The following is a 19,442-nucleotide window of genomic DNA, read 5'->3' as shown; positions in this document are numbered from 1 at the left end:
TGAGGGCCTGGCTTAGCAGGACAGGGTGAGGGAGCCCAGGCTGGTGGAACAGGCAGGTTCAGTGGTACCCCAGTACATCAGGTGGCACCCTGGAAGGGCGGGGCAACCCATCACAGGGACATAATAATAGTTTTCAATACATAAAAGGTGTTACAAGGAGGAGGGAGAAAAATTGTTCTCCTTAACCTCTGAGGAAAGGACAAGAAGCAATGGGCTTAAATTACAGCAAGAGTGGTTTAGGTTGGACATTAGGAAAAACTTCCTAACTGTCAGGGTAGTTAAGCACTGGAATAAATTGCCAAGGGAGATTGTGGAATCTCCATTATTGGAGATGTTTAAGAGCAGGTTAGACAAACACCTGTCAGGGATGGTCTAGATAATACTTATTCCTGCCATGAGTGCTGGGGACTGGAGTAGATGACCTCTCGAGATCCCTTCCAGTCTTATGATTCTGTAATTTGATACTTCAATGTTTGATGTCAAAGATATTTTCTTGTATGTTAGTTAATTAAGCTCCATTTATTTATTTTATGTAGATGTATATAAACTATCAGTACCCTTCCTGTGCTCTGGGTTCCCCTCTCATTAGAATTTACAACAAGACACAGAGTAATAAATGTGCCTCTCTCTTTATCACATAAATATACACCAGTAAGTCTAAGTAAAAAAAATCAACCCAACCTGCTCCAATCCTCAAGGCATCCCCTCACCAAAAGCTTGAGGAAAAAAATTTCTGGGCACACCAGAAAGACCATCTAACAAATCCAGGCTGGTCAAACAGGGGAATGAGTTCCATACTAATGGACTCTGTACAGAGACTATCTTGTCAGCAACTTCATCCTATTTATAGCAAAGGAGCTCCCTTGAGTACTTCCACTGATTATAGTTGTGGCAGCATGGCTGAAGGACAGAGATATTCACTCAGGATGGTCAACACTATTAAGAGCTGTTGACAGATCTAAAAGAATCAGCATGGTTGGGTATTTTATCTTTGTCCATTTCTAAGAGGAGACCATCAACTAACAGTACCAGTACAGTTCCTACGTTTGACCTCTTAATTACGTTGTTACCTAGGGGATTACGTTTATAGACATTTCTTGCAATACTGATTTTGGGAACGTCTCTCTGCACAGAAGTACTCTACTTATTTTTATAGATTGGCATGGGGAGAGTGTGCCATGGAGCGCCGCAATGGGTTTCAAACTTCTTAATCAAAGTTTGTTTAGCTTTGTGATAGTGGAAATGAACGTGATGTACAGTTCCTGGGTGTGATTATAATAATGGACAAATACACACGAGAGCAATGTTTGAAAATAAAGGCAAAGTACAAGAATTAATAATCACCCATGGAAGTGGAACAAAATACAATAGTAGTTGATACGCAAGGGGCCATTCTTATACAGCAGAAGCTAATATTTAACACACATCGTAGGAAATCTATACTTGTGATTTTTCTTAACTAGTGGTATGCTGATGATCCAAGCAGAACAGAACATTATTGTGATTGGCAGGAAACCTCTCTTTAAACATGACATTTGGTGTTGTCTTTAGGGTAATGGAGAACAATTTTGCATGACATTTCGATACCCAAGGGTTTAGGTGACTTAGAAATAGAATAGTTAACTAGACAGAAAGCAGTTCATAATGAGTGGGCCATTAAACCATTGGTGTGAGGGTGAGAAAGGCCCCACACTGGAGAATATTGTCTGGCCTCCATCTATCTCATCCTGTTTATCACATGCAATAGGAAACCAAACCTAACTTTGTTAATGAGAAATAAAAGTTCTAGAAGGAATTGGGGAATAGAAGAAAATAATCCTTAATATATATAAAGCACAAGATACTCACTCTGCTTATTGATGTAAATCAAGGTTACTGCTTCTCAGGCTAGTTATTATTTGGGGGCCCCCACATTTACAGTGAATTTTTAAATCTATTCATTAAGGACCAAAACCTGATCCCACAAGTAAAACCTAAGTAAAAGAGCTTTGCCTGAAAACAGTAAGTGGGATTTGAAGAGATAAGTAAGGATCAGAGAAGCTCTGCAGAGGAGCTATAGCTGGATATAGGAGAGGACTAGCAGCCCACTGTGGTCCCCTATTCCTCCAAGTAGCTCAATGAATGCATGTTGTGCATGGAGACACTGAATACTGTTCCAACATGTCCACATCCTGCTCTGAATTCAAGTACAGAAAACTTCCATGAAGCTTTGCTTCTGTGTGGTGAAATTCACCTCTGTACAGAGAGTCAGCACAGGGCTTATACACTGCCGTGTCTCATTTTCGCTCTGTTTGAGGATTTAAAGGGTGAATAGGCCTTTCACCAGTAGTGCACAAAGAGATAGGGGAAGCCCCTTGGTAGGTAGCTCCAGTCTCTGAACATTACACACTACAAACATGGTACTTCCACTGGAATTGGGACCTTGTATTTACATGGGGGACATCAGGATTTACCCCTAAAACAGTTTTGAAAAATACACTTTTTAAAAAAGGCATATTTAACTGCATGTGATGGAATAGTCATACAGTGCTCTTTAGATTGATTAAGAAAAAGATCTTTTTCTTTGGATCTAAAGGTTCACTGTAATGCACATAAAATGTTATAAATTCTCTTTGATGCACAGAGGATTATGTATGTAATTTTAATTGGTGTATATAAATGTATATAAATTCCACACATATTGATAGGAGAAAATCAGATTCTTTTTTGTACTAATATGGAGGTGTTTCTCAGGGCAGAGGTGGCTATATCTCAAATTTTTCTTTCATCTTTTATAAAAAAAATTGTGAAAGTAATATGAGGGATGAAAGATATAGGTGGAGAAGAAAGGTGAGGGTAGGGTCATGGATATAAAGGGTAACTAAGATGTTAGTGATTGAACTGTTCTCTCTTGTGACTACAACAAATGCATTTAACATTTAAGAGTAGATTTTGTACTACAAGTAAAAACTTAAGCCCAAATAGGCTTTGTGTATTTGGTTTACTTCTGGGGTTTAAAAAACACATATTCTGCACTTTTAATAGAATTTCTATGTTCCACTTCCAGTTTTTAAAATGTGGGCGTTGTACTGCCCAAAACTAAGCCCATGGTATCTATTAGTATTTTATTAACTATTCCTATGTATGCATTTTTACTGTAACTATATACATTTCTCATGGGGGCATAAGCTGGGGAGCATGCTTAGCTCATATTTGTTTTCCATATGCAGCTACACATATGGTGAACATCTGTGTAAATTGTAAGATTATCTTTATATATTGCACATACTATAGAGTATAATATGCACACAAATGTGTGTGAAACAAGATCTGAAGCAATTTAAAAAAAAAAACATACAGGTACATATCAGGTTTTTGGTAAATAAAACCGGATATGTCCCCATAAAACCTAATATTTTGTTTATAAAGAAGCAAATTATTCAGAATTACAGGTTTATCCGATCACAGTATGAGCAAGCAACTTAACCAGCCTTTATCAAACTTCAGAATCATCCTCTGTCAAAAGAAAAATCTCTTATGGAACTTTAACTATGGTGTCATGACCAACTCCACCATAGTAAAACACAGAAATGGAAAAGTAGACTTAGAAATACATTTTCTCCAATCTTTTTGTTCCATAAATACAAATTAATGCCAGTGGAAACCAAGTCATCATTCAAGATAAAAATAAGTACTTTGTCTTTAAATTATGATTTGAGGACTTCAGTAACTCAACCAGAGGTTGTGGGTATCATAGGAGTGGGAGGCCAGGTTCTGTGGCCTGCAATGTGCAGGAGGTCAGACTAGATGATCATGATGGTCCCTATTGGCCTTAAAGTCTATGATCATAGGAATCTGCTGTGCTGGAAGGGAATATTTGGGGCTTGGAGGAGTCCCTGCTTTGATAATACAAAATAATAATAATTTTGTCACCAAACTGAAAGGAAGGTGGGGATGATTTTCCCATCTCTGATGGGAGTTTACTCCTTCTCTAGATACTGCTATGTCATTCCTGCCAGAAATAGCTTATATCCAAGGCTCATGAAACATATCTGAAGAGTAACTTGTTGGCATTTGGAAAGGCCCACACTGCGCAATATAGGTTCTTTTTTTTAAAAAAAAAGACTTCCCTTGGTGGATATTCCCAAACCCATCCCCACACAAAAGACCAAAAGATTTAATTCCATAGATGGTACTAGTAAATTAATCTTAAAATCCAACAGATGTGAATCAGGCCAACATAAGGCAAAAAATTAATTAATTTCCAGGGTATCATGGACACCAATTCTGCCAGCCTTGCTCACTGGGACCACTCAAATATTATTCAAGATGAGTAAAAGTGGCAGAATCAGCTTTTTGAGAGCAAAGAATCCACATTTTAAAATTTATACATGTGTTCACCAATTTATTTTTATGAATTAATTAGTTGTCATTTATTTAACCATTGGTGATTGACTGGCAAGGCCTATTTTTTCCTCTTAGCTATCAATAGATATCAGAATCAATTTCTGTAAATACATAGGGGTTAGATTTTCTTCCTGCAGTCCTGACGGACAAATTGGGCTGGAGGGATGAATATACTAAGAATGTAACATACAATAATGACTTACAGATGTCAGAGCAAAATTACCTAACCGGCCCTCCATACAATTTCAGAAACCCGATGCGGCCCTCAGGCCAAAAAGTTTGCCGCCCCTGGAATAGGGGATGCTTTGCCCATGGTAGGAGTGGACTCTGTATTTGTAGTTGCCATTTTCAGGGTTTGGGGTTTTTAAAAAGCAGATCATTGTACTCTACAACTATAGAGGAGGAGGATTGGTTTCACCTGGTATGACTAGTGGCAGTAATACAGTCATTGGAAGCAAAAATGGAGAAGTGCTTCAGCAGCCTAGGTCACTCATTTTAGGGCAAGCCTGACAGTACTGACAACTGGTTAGAAGTTATGAATATCAGAATAGTGGCATTTAATGACACTTTTAACAGGAAGGGATAACAGTGTGAGAACTATAAACTGTTTTAATGTAATGGAAAGGGACACTATTTAAAATTGAAAAACGCAGGCTCTTTTTAAAGATATAAGCCACAACTTTCAATTTAGGCTTCCCAAGAGTCTGGGAACAGAAAATACTGAGTGGAACTTTTTCTATATCTATGTTTCATGAAGGTTTGGAATTACCTACAGAAAATAAACAATTTCCTAAATTAACTTGCTGGCAAACAGTGGTTAATTAAGCACTAAAGATGAAATTTGCATTCCTTGTGTAACAATCACAAACAGATTTTGCATAGGAAATCAAACTGGGGTTTAGAGAGAGAGAGGATTTTCTCTCCAACCAGAAGGTAATGAATGTGACACTTGCCACTTTATTGCTGCTGTTTTAGTGTCCATGCAGGACTCTGGACCAGCAGGTTCTTGATGTATGATGATCCACTGATTACAGCAGTGCCGCTCTCCTAGGTGAATCATAACCCCCATCTCCAGTCTCATGAAGCTGAGTGCCATGGAGTACAGCTCTGTGGCTCAAAGAGAGAGACTCATGTGTGTTCTCTCAGGAGTGCAGCCCAATTCAATTCACCATATCCAGTTTCAACACTTTGAGCTTCTCAAAATGTAACATAAAAATATCAGATACAAAGTGCTGGCCAAACTTATTAGTTAGACATCCCTATAAAACCCCAATTCAATCCACCAACCCACCACCTATTCAAAGGGTCACAAGGAAATTTGCCTCAAAGGTTAACAAATCCAAGAACACCAATATTCAGGCTAACAATATGCTATAATACTATGACACAGAAGGGTAGAATTTAAGGTTACATCTCAAGAGAAAGTTTTATGTTACTCAGCGTGAAAAGTAAATGTAAGTTAAAATCCAAAATCCTTAACTAAGCATTTCCAGACTTTTAAACGTTTATGTTCTTCTACAGAATATTTTCAAAATGGGGGATAATTTAGCAACCTTGAATTAAAATTTACAAAGATTTCTGTCTGAGAATATAAACAAAGAAATGTTACATAAATGCTATATGTATGGATTTATACATTTACAATATATTTCCTAATTCTAAACAATGCAACCTTGATTATGTCAGGGATATGCAAAACAGCAAGGATGAATGTTTGCTGTCAGTATTTTAGGGCACCTCTACCTTGCCCTGCAGTTCAGACTAAGCGGGCATGAATAGCAGTGCGCATCAAAGTCTGAGCTGTAACTCTCCCGATTGAACACTGTGGATGTGAACTTAAAGGTATCAAATTCGCACTAGTGTATTCCTCTTCAAAGAGACAGCATTCAGAGAGGATTACATTAGTGAGAACTCAGGATCGTTTAAGTTTGCACCTGCAGTGTCCATGCAGGGGCGTTACAGCGCAGCACTTTGATGCACACTGCTATTCATGCCCCCTTAGTCTGAACTGCAGAGCAGTGTAGACATGCCCAGAGACAGAACTACAGTTCCTGTTCTGAAATAAGAATTGCAGCAAGAAGAGGGCAAAAATGTTTTTTTTTCTGAAAATACACACAACTATTCATTCTAGCTCCTGCCCAACAACATCTAGAACGTCTGCTACAACTGGTACATTCAGTTATAGTTAGAAAATAGGCTCGCAGTGGCATACTAAATCACTTCTGTTTATACTGCTAACCTGAGATCTCAGCTGGATAATAATCAATTAATTTGATACCTTATATTTCAATTAGTTTGTTTTCATTTTAGCTGAAATTGTAGAATAAGAAATGTTAATGAAGTGACATCTACTTTTCTGTTTCAGCAGTTTTCTTACTGCGAGAAACAGCAAAGCAAGATCTACAAATAACGTTTGGTATTTGGCTAATTAAAAAGGGTTTACTGAAACAAGTTTTATCATGTTGGACCTACCCAGAAGTTATTTTCTCTCCTAATAATGAGTAGAATTGTATAGTCTACATTTGTCCATTTTACTTCTCACTCAATAGTACTTTTGCCTGAGTAAGGACTATAAGAAATCATAGGTCTGATCCTACATCTATTTTTCCCTTTCTCTCAGACACTGCCTGTGCTGCTCTAGAGACAGAGAACCCTTTAAGTTCTGTTTTATTTTAGCATCTTTCACAAACAGTACATTAATTTTAAAATAAGAAAAGCAAAAAAGAACCTATCTGTGCCTAATAGGAGAATGAATTGTGAATAAATAAGAGACTGATCCTGAGAAACACTGAACGGCTACAATTGTCCTTGTGTTCAAGAAGTTGCAGATATTCAGCACTTCTTAGGATCAAACCCTAATTCATGTAAGATTCATTTAAAATATGTCTATTTTGTCTCTGTCACTGGCATTTGATGAGAAATTAAATAGCAATAGCTACCAAAATAATTGAAAATATATGAAATACTGAGTCAAATTGTTTTTTTTCCCCCCCTCTGCTACACAGATACCGGAGGCCAGTGGGACTGCACTAATGTAATGGAGCCAAATTTGTCCTCTTGCATCCAGTGATTCTTTACTTGTTCATTGTGCTAAAGGTCACAGAATCTGTTCCCATCTGCATTTAGATCATTCTAATGTTGGATAGATATCACAATGGATTTATGTTTGGATGAATCACCTGCAAAAGGTATAAGAAGAAAATGAAAATGAGTTGCAGTTTTTGTTCCTCATAGAGAGAGAAAAGCTGTCTAGAGCAATTTGCTCTTAATGGCTGTTTTAGCTCAAAAGAAGCCCTGAAGTGAAGAACAAACAAACTGTCACACGAATGGAGAGAAAGTCTCTTAAGATCAGGGTTAAGGTTCATTGGTACAACAGCTTTGAGGCAAAACATTACTCTATCTTGGATTAATCCTGGCATGTAGATAAATGTAAAGGTACAGCAGTAGTGCACACATACTGCCTTTCGTGTAACCACTGCACATACATTTATATCTACATGCTTAAAAGAAGAAACTGTAAACATGAAAGATGAGTTCTCAATGTATTGAAACGGAGGTTTATAAGATCTGACAAATATAGAAAAATAAACAACAAGAAGATGAATATTCTCTACTGGCTCAACCTTTCACAAAGAGTGTAACTCTTATTTGCGCTAATGCAAGTTTGGCTTATGCAAAGACTCCAAACTAACTAATACCCCAGCTCACAAAAAAATAGCCATTAATTAAATTAAGTTTTTTTTCCCCTCCAATATTTTATTTTTGTTTTAATCAGGACTATTTGCCATATTTAGATTCTTTCCACAAATAAACTGTTCCACAGTGCATATCAAATGCTTTGGAGAACCAGCTTAAGGATTCAGAGAACATGTATATGTTGTCTTTCTTATATTTGTGCACAGACTTCACGCATGAGGGTATCCTTTAATATTTAATTAGACCTTATTTTAGCACAGGTTTCACAGCAAACATTCAATTCAGCATCAGATAAAATAAAAGCCATTGCAATGCCTGGCTGCTCTTTCTGTTGCTTTTAAATATCATTTAATGCACAAGAGGTCCTCTTCTGTCCTCTTCTGTTGTAGGTATGAAATCCAAATGAAAGCACCAGCTGTACAGCTTGATCTTTGAATCCACTGAGCTGCAGCAAGTGAGAGATACTCCTGGACGGCATCAAAGTCAGTGTAGGAGACTCAGAGCTATTGCAAAAAGGTCTGATGCAATGAGGGCTGATAATCCTCAACTCCCTTTGGACCTGCTCCTGCTTGTATTGGAAAGTCCATTACTGTTAAATATTATTATTCTTTTATTGTATTTACAGTTCTAATACCCTCAGCAATACAAAGTTATTTGAAAAGGAACAGAGAAATTCAGAGGTACAGGCAATTCAGAGAAGAAAATAAATATCCATCTGCAATTTGAAAACATGGTGAGGTGATGAATTGGAAAGATGCATGAAGACTATTCTAGATCAATGGTTTTCAAACTTTTTTTCTGGAGACCCAGCTGAAGAAAATTGTTGATGCCCGCAACCCAACGGAGCTGGAGATGAGGAGTTTGGGGTGTGGGAGGGACTCAGGGCTGGGGAAGATGGTTGGGGTGCAGGGGTGAGGGCTGTGGGGTGGGGCCAGGAATGATGGGTTCAGGGTGTGGGAAGGGGCTCTGGGCTGGGGTAGAGGGTTGGGGTGTAGGAGGGGGTCAGGGCTCTGGGCTAGGGGTGCAGGCTCTGGGGTGGGGCTGGGGTGCAGGAAGGGGTTTTGGGTTTGGTGGGGTCACGGCTCTAGGCTGGGGGTGCAGGCTCTGGGCTGGGGCCCAGGTTGAGGGGTTTGGGTGCAGGAAGGGTTCTGGATTGGGGGGGGCTCAGGGCTGGGGCAAGGGATTCGGGCATGGAGTTGGGGAGCAGACTTACCTCGGGCGGCTCCTGGTCAGCGGCGCAGCTGGGCTGCAAAGGCAGGCTTCCCACCTGTTCTGGCACTGTGGATCGCACTGCGCACCGGAAGCTGCCAGCAGCAGGTCCGGCTCCTAGGTGAAGGCACGCAAGTGGCTTTGCGTGATTTTCGCCTGCAGGCACCACCTCCTACAGCTCCCATTGGCCGGAGTGCGGAGCTGGTGCTCAGGATGGGGGCAGCACGTGAAGCCCCGTGGCCCCCCTGCCTAGAAGCTGGACCCGCCGCTTTTCCAGGGCGTGAAAAGCTAGGCTCTAGCCTGCCTTAGCTGGGCAGCACCATTGACGGGACTTTTAACGTCCCAGTCAGTGGTGCTGACCAGAGCAAGGTGATCCAGTGCCTTACTACATGCCACGACCCAGTACTGGATTGCAACCCACAGTTTGAAAAACACCATTCTAGATGGCAGCTTTGAAGGCTTTCATACCAGGAGTAGGAAGTTGGAGAGAAAGGACAAAAAAGGAGACTGGTGCTTGAAAAGCATGGGAATGGGGTGGGAGGGGGGAGGTAGAGCAAAGGAGAAAGATTCTCTCTCTCTCCTGATCCACTTCTTTTGTGCTGTTCAGGCGATGCAAAGGAAGCTGATACCTCCTGAGTCCCCTGTTCAGGATACCCATGGGAGTCCCCAGAAAGCATGCCAGCAAAGCTGGCTCCTACACCTCCCTCTTCCTTCAACCTCCAGCATAAAGGAGGGAACAAGAAAGAGGAGTAACCACAATGCAATGTGCTCTACCTATCCCCTAGGGGACCAAAGCTACTTCTAGCTCTTCTAACTTGGGCTAGGATTGGGGTTGGGACAGACTCAGGGAGCTGTAACCAGCGCCCTGATGGCCTCACCCCCACTACTCAGCTGTGCCCAGACACAGCAAAGAATCGGCCTCATGGTCTAAAAAGTAGACATGGCAAGTCTACAAGAGTCAGTGGAGTTGTCTGAAGATGGAGTGTAGTGTTCATGTTTCTTTGTATATCAGAGGGTGGCGGATCTTGAGGGGGGAAAGTTGTGTGTATTCTCAGCACTAGTCCAAAGCCATCTGGTCACCATTCTTCTGTTAACACTCACTGGAATATTTCTATAAAAGCAATCCAGCTTGAGGCTTCATTCTGAGACTGTTCCATGTGTCAAGGACAACAGGAGTCCCGCATGCAAAGCTGCTACAGAATAAGCCCCTCTATGGCGATAGAAGCCTATTAACCAATCTGCTTCTCCTGTTTGTCAAACTAGTAACCATTATAATTCTTATTCTTGTAATTTACATTTTTTTACTCATCCACAGTGTCCATTCAAATGTATACATTTGTTTAAAAATGTCACTTTTACATATCCAGAAATATTTGAGATTGCAAAATATTTAAGACTGTATGCTTTGGAGATACAAAGAGACAAGGCAGGTAGAGAGGACAAAGAACCATGGCCCCATTCCCCTTTTACCCACAGTGACCAACAAAAAAATAAAACTGGTGCCCATGGAAATATGCTGCTTCGCACAAAGGTTTGTAATATTGAAAGCAGCTCCACACCATCCCCAGTAGAGGACTATGCCCTAAAGATACTTATATGGTGCTCGGACAGTAAATAGAGTCTGTACAGGGGATAGAAACCCCAGAGGGAGAATTCCTCCAGTGCAGGAGCGGCATACAGACAACATATGCAGCCCTACGTTGCCCCGTCACAGACTTCGATGTAGATGGCCGGGAGTATTGTGGGTCGGAAGCGGAGAAGCTGTAGTACTTAGTGCTACAGCCATTCTGGGGTGCAGAGCAACATACATGTGGCAATAGGGAGGCTCCCCTAAATTAGCACCTCACTCTGGGCACAGCACTTACTGTCATGAATAGTTCCATTGCCTTGAAACACTAGTCTAAGCACCAAGCCCTGTAGTCTGAGTATACAGGATTGGGCCTAGAGTCCAATTTTTCAAAAATTGCCCTTAAAGTTACACTTACATAATTAAAAATAAAACAGAAGAAATTAGTTCAAATTGAAGTGAGGTTTGACTGAAAAATAAACTATCCCTCTTTTTGGAAGAAATTGCTAAACTGGTTATAATGTTATGTTTATACCAACACCATGTTCACTGATGCTCTAAACAAAAAGATACAATGTGAGTCCTGCTTCATTTATTTTAATTACTTTCCAAATGAGTGAAATTGAATTAAAACAGTTATGAGCTGACATCTGCTGGTAGATCATTGTAAGTTTATGGACATAATTAGGAAACTTTTGTCAACCTATTTTACTGAGGTTCTCTGAGTGGAAATCTGGCTAATTGAATTAGATGGGCATGGAACAATGTAAGGCCTAAATTTTCACAAGAGTCATTAGTTTTGATGCCTCAAGTCCAACTTGAGACACCTAAAACATGATTTGCAGAGATGCTGAACACCATGAAAATCAGGTTCTATCATTAGCTAGGCACAGTGGCATCTAATACTGAGGAACAAACAGGGCTAAGCCTCAACAATTAAATCTTCATTCCTTTATTCATTTAAACAAACAAAAAGCTTTGGCTTCATCCACACACAGAGTTGCACTGGTTTAAGGTGTGATTGTAAACCGATGTAGTTAAACTGGTGCAAAAGGCTATGTGTGGATGCTCTTATTTTCACATAAGGCAGGTTTATTTTGGTTTAGTTTAAATAATTTAGGAATAAGAATATAATAATGATGATACTGGGTCAGACCAAAGGCCCCTCTAGCCCAGTATCCTGGTGCCAGGTGCTTCAGAGGAAATTAACAGAATGGGGCAATTATCAACTGATCAGTCCATCTATCATCCAGTGCCAGATTCTAGTAGTAAGAGGTTTAGGGACATCCACAGCATAGGGTTTTGTCCCTGACCATTTTGGTCAATAGCCATTGATGGTCCTATCCACCATGAACTTACCTAATTCTTTTTTTTAGTAAGTTTGAGCTAAACTGCAATAAATCATTCTTAGAGCAAAAGGAGATAGACCAGTGCAAACTTCTTTGTGGACAAAGTGCACCCTTTTAACCAAGCCAGTCAAGTTAATGTGCAGACAGAGTCTTTGAGGCAGATGCCCTTTCCACCTTCTCTCCAGCAGCATAACAGAGAGCCGTGGTTGTAAGTTGGTGTCTGACAGCAACTAGTGCCTTTAATAGAGTACCATAGCTCCTGTTCCCAGTAGGATAAAAGTTGTATTTTTAAAATGTTAGCTAACACATTTGAATTAATACTACTTAGAACCCTGCGTAGACAGGGCAAGTTGGATTTTAACATGCATTGGCAGCTCAAGGCAAACCCTAGGGGAGCACCTAGCAAAGGATCTCCCATGTAGCCAGCTAGGGCAGCCGGAGGGGGGGGGGGAATAAAGAAGAGACGCTGAGAACCAACAGCCAATTAGGGCTCTTCAGTTCTCTGCCCCTGCTACAAGTTAGCATAGCCTTAGGACTGCTGCAATTTGCACAAGCTGGTGACGATCCCAAAGTGAATACACACTAGCTAGGGATAGCCAGAGTACAGTGCACATCAGCTACTCACTCTGCACTAGAGGCTCCAGGGAGGAAAGCCAAGAAGCCAACTGAGTTAGCTCTGTGTCTGCTGGAGACTCTCCCATGCCAGGGGAATCCCTATCAGGACACTTGTGGCTGGTTTCTATTCACTTTGCATTGCCTACCCAGCATAAAGGCAATGGTACAGGACAGGGAATCAGCCTTTATGTTTTAATGGTGAGCTTTGTAGGGCTAAAGGGGGAACGGGGGAACCCATCCTGTAGTCTGGGAGTGGGGAGAGTTAGGAAGCAGATAGGCTGGAGCCACAGGATTTATTTCAGGTGTGAGGGAGAGGAGGCAGGGAGCAGAGCATAGGGAGGGAGGGTACCTGATAATTTTCCAGATAACAGACTGGTGTGGGCTACAGCAGAGGACTCAGAGCTATTGGGGAAGGGGACAAATTGTTTAGTTGGTTGATTATCAGCAGTGATTGCACATGTGGCATTGTCAGGGAGGGAGCTAATTGCCAGTCCCAGATGCTTATTATGACCCTCTACTGCCACTAGGCACTCAAAACTTGGCACACTCCAAACCAATAGACAATTTTGAAAGAGTTGTTTGAGCAGGCATTGATAGAGGGATGAGGAAATGAGGGTGAGATAATATAGTGGGAGGGGCTTAACCTGTGTGGGTCACATGACTGGTAATTAAATGATATGTGGTAAGATATGCTGCTGCTTTGTATGGTTTTATTTTTTTTCCCCACATCCACTTGGCTGTGCTTTTAAATCACTCAGAGCTCTTATGTGCACTCTGGTGTGGAGTCTCAGGTTAGACTAAAATCAATATGCATAAATACATTTTTACAAATAACTGGAACAATGATTTAATATGTTTTTTTATCATGCATGCTCATGTAAATCCAGAGCAACAAATACTGAAGTCATTGGAGTTATTTACACTAGTGTACCTGAGAGTCAAATTTGGCCTGTAATTTACACCACCAGTTACCAGATCCAATTTCTATATCCAGCTGTGAGGTTTGAGTGGTATAATAAAGCTGTGTCTTATTTCGGAAGTTAGAATCCCTATTAACTTCATTGTTCCATAATTCCCTTAGTATTTGTGCCATAGTCCTAAAAGGCATTCTACCACATTGCTTTCACACTGTGAAAGCTGTTCTTTAAATATTCATTGGGATACCGAAATTAGTTTGTTCTAAGTGAATGCTTTCAGGAAATATCCTTCAATGGTAATAAATTAAAATAGATCAAAATCCACAGTCACACAAAGATTTCAATTTTGTTTGCACTTCATGAGTTGTGTGGCTGACTCAGCACAGGTTGAGAGCAACAGTCAAAAACCACAAAGTTAGCATACACAAATAAAAATTGGAGTGTTTGTGTATAACAAAATCAATTAACAAGAATAAATTCCAATGATCACCGTAGATTACTGGATACCAAAAATGACAGATTTGAAAATAGGTAGGTGTTAGAAATAAAACTGAATTATGGTTCTGATTTATAAATGATGCTATTCTTTTTTCACCATCTCACTCTAAAGTCTTGTTTGTAAAACACAGCATGTATTATTCTCTAAAGTGTTTGCCTTTATTTAATGCAAATTTCCAAAACAGCAAAGGTGGTCACATTACTGAAATCCACTTGAGGCAAGATGTAGGAATAGTACACCTGTGTCTAGACTAGCAATGGTGGGAATGCTAGTGTAGACTGGCCACCAACACTTAAATCTCTGTCTAATATATCCATGTTCAGAACAGATCTAGATAGTTCTGCAATTGGTTACTGATATTTTAACTATCGATGCTACAAGTGATAATACAGTAGAGGGAAATTTTTAGAAAAATTTTAGGACAAAGTATGAGAGAGACAGCACATTTCAGCCCTGATGTAACTCCATTTTAATCAAGTGTTTCATCTTAGCTTCATGCTTTTGGAAAGGACAGGATGAATTTTAAGATGGCATAAATTTTAGAGGGCTCTTTCTGCCCTCAGTTACACCACTGTGTTACCATAGAATGACTCCATGGAACTCAAAGGAGCTACTCTAGACTTATACTACTGGGGTCAGGGTTCCAATCCCCATGAAAAAATGCCCAAATTCGGCCTTTGTAAAATCTTAGTTCACACATGCACAGTAGAGGCTTCTTAGGCCTGGTCTACACTACGGGGGGAGATTGATCTAAGTTACACAACTTCAGCTACAAGTCAACATACTTAGATCTACTTACCGCAGGGGCCACACTACACGATGTCGACTGGAGACACTCTCCCATTGACTCCCCTTGCGCTTCTCGTTCAGGTGGAGTACAGGAGTTGACTGGAGAGTGACCGGCGGTTGATTTAGCAGGTCTTCACGAGACCTGCTAAATTGACTGGCGATGCATTGATCGCTACACGTCAAACCCCTGGTAAGTGTAGACAAGCCCTTAGTTTGCTAGCTAAATTCTCCAAAGATTCCATCTATACTGAGCATGCTCCCACCTGTCACTAGGCTGCTCATGTGCCATCCCCACACAGTAACTGAGCATGCTCCATCCCCTCACAGCTCCTAGATTTGAATGCACTGCTCATGCACATCCCCACATAGTGATTGAGTATGCTCCAAATGGGTTCCCTAAAATATTCCATACTGTAGGACGGATCCTCAGCCAGCAGTGCAAAACAACCCTAATTGGGCCTCTGATGATTGCTTTTCCATTGGGGAATCCTTAGTGTGTGGAACAATCAGCACAGCTTCTACTCCAACCCTCTCCTGATCTCCAGAGCACGGGACATATCCAGGGAAAGGGGGCCTGTCTGAGGATACTTATGACACACTGATCCCAAACATGACGAACATTTACATTAAAGAAAGTCATTAGCTCTAGGACAAATGGGAGCCCTTCCTGGGTATGGTATATATACACACCTACTACAGTATTACATTTACTAGTATTCTTACTATAATTTCCTCCGAGTCACCAGATGCTGCTCACCCTATGAAAACCCATGTATTCTGCAAAGTTTATTAGCAAGGAGGCCCACATCCAACCCTACTCATTCTAAAAAAATACTCATTACATCTCAATTTCCTTGCCAATACATTTTGTAGATTAGGTGGGTTTTCATGAGCAGAAAGTGTTCCCATTGCTCATAGAGTAAAAAGCCTCTGGAATGTAAACATTTAACATGCGGGGTGATTCTAAAAGATATGTTGTAGTTCAGTCACAACTCATGCAAGAAAGATACCTATTCTGGTTTTAAGGCCTGCAAGAGATGGAGAACAGGAGTACTTGTGGCACCTTAGAGACTAACAAATTAGTCTCTAGAGATGGAGAGTTTATCATATCCTTATGGAATCAGTTCTAATGATTAGTTACCCTCTATTAGAAATCTGCATCTTAATTCTTGTTGGAACTTTCTAGCCATCGGAGCTTGAAATGCTTGTGTCTGTTAGCAGAAAGAGCCCTCTCTTATCGGATCCCTTCTCCCTGCGAGGGAATTAAAGATCATAGTCAAGTTACCTCCGAACCATCTCTTCAATAAGCTAAATAATTTAGGCACCTTAGGAATAATGTCCAATACTGAATCCCCAATGGACTCCCTTCTTGGTATCTGGTATCATTATGAAGTCCCAGGCCACTACCTCAGATAATGAGAGGTCCCAGGTTGCAGCATCTAAGACATAGGGGGCCAAAGAATTTTGAGGTACAGAATATCTTCACGGAGATGCAATCCAACCCCCTCCATGAAGAGAAGAATGTGGACAAGAAATCTACAGGTGAGATGGTCAGCCCTTTTTATTTTTAAAAATTCATTGCTTGGGGTCCATAGGGAACATTGTTTCAGGTGTCATGGGGTCTCCCACTACACTGACACTTCCTGATAGCCATTTCAGAAGTTAGGTCTGGTCAGCAGGTGTGCCATCTGGTGGCAGTAGCTCTCCCATCCTGATCTCTGCCTGCAGACCCACTGCAGTTCTGATCTCTCTGCCTCGTGGCACAGCCCTCCAGCTGTGTCACAATCCAGGTTTCCCCCTTCCTGGGGACTCCTTCCGCAACAGTCTATCTGCTTCTCACAGCAGCTTGGCAGTCCATAGCCTGGTCACTTCTTCGGCAGCAAGTGTGGGAAGGATGGGATCCTGTAAACAACAGCTTCCTGCTACCCCTCCTTTCTTTCTCCACCAATCTGTCTCAATTCCCTGGGCTACTTCCCCACAGCCCAAGCACCTTCAGCTCCTGCATCTGGCTCCTTCACTCTCTTCCCTGGGCCTCAGGCCTGCAAGTCCTAACAGCCCTGTCACAGTGCTAGTCTCTACAGCCCTCTAGGAAACCAATCTCCTCCCTTAAACTTCCTGCAATAGCTTAGCTTAGCTTGTCCTGCCCTGCAGCTTCCTTTTATATGGGCCATCTGGGCCCTGATTGGCTTTTTTTTCCTTGCAGCCCTCCAGGCTGGGTTTTAACCCTATCAGAGTCAGTGCGGGGCAGATGCCCCATCACACAGGCTTTAATGTAGGGTGCCACCACTGTTTTTGAAATAGCAGAAGTAGCTTTGTATGAGGATGGAAGTGCTTTTTCCTTTCCCTCTCCTTCTCTTCACCAAGTGGTTGCATGGGATGCCATTGTCACCCAGAAGTTCCCAATCCACAATTATCAATGGCTGTCTGGAGGCATATCACGCAGCCACAGTCAAAATGGCAGACAAGCATGATGGGGAGGGGATGAATATTAATAATAAAATATAAATCCAGCACAATGAACAAAGGTATAACCAAGATGTGCTGTATTGCTGTAAAACAAGCAGCAGCATTCTGTCTGCAGAGTATGTGAGACGTGCAAGAATCATTTTAAGCACTGTTCTCATCACGTTTAACTGAAACCAAGTATTATTGTAATATCATCCTATTTAATCCTTTTTAACATCAACAGTACATCAAAGGAATTATAATTTCAAAGTACAGTTTTCCAAGTGATTGTAAATAAAACTATATGATTTTTCAAGCACAGTGTTTCCATAGTCACAGAATGGCCTGGCAAACTTGGCTGACTAAAGACAAAGACAAACAAGCAATTGCAAAATGGAAAACTTGAGGGAGAAAGCTTAGTGAGAAAGTAAGAAGGGATCCTGTTCATTGAGGGCAACTTGTCTCTGGTGTAACCATTGAGAAAGTTTCTCCTTCCTACTCCAATGACAAAAGATTCCCATCCATGTCTCTGTCAATGAGGGAACCTTCCTTTCCACTATCAGGAAGCATTTCTCTCTTATTCTAATGACAAAAATCTCTCAGACCCACAGTTCCACTGCACATTGCCATTTATAAGGGTTTATAATAATACCTATCCCTTATATAGCACTTTTCATCAGTAGATTTCAAAGGACTTCAAATCTGTGATGGATGTATCCTCACAACACCACTATGAGGTAGGGAAGTGTAATTATCCCCATTAGAGCTGAAGAACAGAAGCTAAGTGACTTGCCCAAGATCACACAGGAAGTCTGTGGTGGAGCAGGAAATTGAATCTGGGTCTCCCAAGTCATAGTCTGGTGCCCTAGCCACTGGGAGGATTGCCACCCTTCTCACTGAGACAGCCTTCCTCCTCCTCCTCTTCTTCAGAAGTGGGAATCTCTGACACTCCAATGAAGGACTCTCCTTGTGCCATCCCCTCCTGCTGCCTCTAAAGGATTCTCCCCTCTTCCTTTAGCCCCATTCCACTAAGATCATCGCAGGGGTAGCAGCTCTTAGCCCTTTCTTCTTGCGTGTCCACCTACCTGCTTTGAAAAGAGTGAGCTGGTTAGGATCAGAGTAAAAGCTGGATCTATCTGGATATTGCTGGACCCTGTACCTTTTTAAATTCAAGCCCCATAGTTGTACCATCAAAAGGGAGAAAAAGTCCAGCTGCCCTTACAGCCTAAGTAACACCCAGACGCTGACACAGCCCAGTGCAGCAGTGCTGTAAGAACACAGATCCAATACTTTTTTCTGCTGGATCTAGGCACTTTTTGACCGCAAACCTCAGTTGAATACAGATGGATACAGAAGACAAATTTGAGTTTTTGTAGCTTTCTTGTACCACAGTGTGTTGGGGCCAGATTTTTTTAGGTCCAGCATTAGAAGCAACAGTTGTTCTTTAGTTTGATGTTACAATTTCTGGATCTGTGGCCAAATTTTGGCAGGATCCAGATACTATATCTGAGTTTTTATAGTATTGTTGTCCTGGGGTGCATTAGGGTCCAGATTTTTAAGGTACAGCAAGGGTAGTTAAACTTGTTTTTTATTCAGGCAGTAGATTTTGAAGGATTGGGGCCAAAAACTGACTGGATCAGCAGGATCCAGGTGCTGGATCCAGGTTGTACCAGGATGCATCATGGTTCAGGTTTAATCGATGGAAAAGGAGCATCTACACTTGCTCTTTACTTAGACATTAGAGTTTGGAGTAGTGGGGAACAAAAATTGTCTGGCTCCAGATTTTACTTTTTCCAGCTGGTTTGCTGACCAGCCAATAAATGGGTGGGCCTAAGTATAAATAACCAGGTGGTCACTATTGACTCCTGCCAGCTGCTTCCATTTTATAATGATAAATCCCTGATCAAGAACACTGTTGGAACAGAGATGAAGACTCTACTCTAGCTTAGGCTGGGGACCTATTCCTATAC

The sequence above is a fragment of the Malaclemys terrapin genome, chromosome 8 (genome assembly GCF_027887155.1).
Source record: "Malaclemys terrapin pileata isolate rMalTer1 chromosome 8, rMalTer1.hap1, whole genome shotgun sequence".
Lineage (NCBI taxonomy): Eukaryota > Metazoa > Chordata > Testudines > Emydidae > Malaclemys > Malaclemys terrapin.
This window is presented reverse-complemented; position numbering follows the sequence as displayed.